The sequence below is a fragment of the Stegastes partitus genome, unplaced genomic scaffold, assembly GCF_000690725.1.
Source record: "Stegastes partitus isolate 25-593 unplaced genomic scaffold, Stegastes_partitus-1.0.2 Scaffold814, whole genome shotgun sequence".
In the NCBI taxonomy this organism is placed as follows: Eukaryota; Metazoa; Chordata; class Actinopteri; family Pomacentridae; genus Stegastes; species Stegastes partitus.
In genome coordinates this window covers 130,905-131,753 of record NW_007578545.1, presented here as the reverse complement: position 1 = coordinate 131,753, position 849 = coordinate 130,905, and positions in this window count along the sequence as shown.

Below are 849 nucleotides of genomic sequence, written 5' to 3'. Positions count from 1 at the left end.
CGAAGAGCCTTTCAAGGAAAGATAAGCCTCGAAGCAGAAGTTGTCATGGCAGTAACCGGGTTCACGCAATGAATTATGGGAGATTAATTTACGCATCTTCACCATTATTACATGTTCTGTAAGTTCGCTACTCGATAAAATAGCTCTTGGTAATAATAATAATAATAATAATAATAATTTGGAGTTTTTCTTAGATCTGGCTGTGATGCAGAACCAGATGTATTTCAATAGTTCTGAAAATAATCAACTTGAATACAGTTTAGAGCTTAAAGAAAAAACAGTGTCAAACACCTCTTAAGTAAATATAAAAGTTGGTTTCATCTACAATCATTTTCACATTTAGGGTGGTTCAGGAAACAGTGTGTTTTAAATCCTCATGACATATACATCCTTCAAGTATTTCCTTTAATCAGGTTTATGCGAATTGGTGGGGTTTGTTATAGCCTAAATTACTTTTTTTTTTTTCTTTCTTTTTTTTGTTACAGATGTCACTGTAGTTCCCCTGAGTGGTTTTCTCACAGCATTTCATCAGTTGCGTTATATTTTCATCCCATGTCTTCTCAGGTGGAATTAAACCTGCAAGGAGTTAAAGGGACACGTCCTGCAGTACCACTTTCAACCACATCAAACAGTCAATGGGCTGGTGGCGCTGTTGCAAACTATTGACAGTCAATTGATGAAAGCTTTTCAAGCAGGGGTGTCGAATCCTGGTCCTTGAGGGCCGCAATCCTGCAAGTTTTAGATGTTTCCCTCTTCCAACACACCTGATTCAAATGATCAGAATCGTTATCAGGCTTCTGCAGAGCTTGATGATGAGATTGAGATTTTTTTCTTGATTTTTGGTGTATT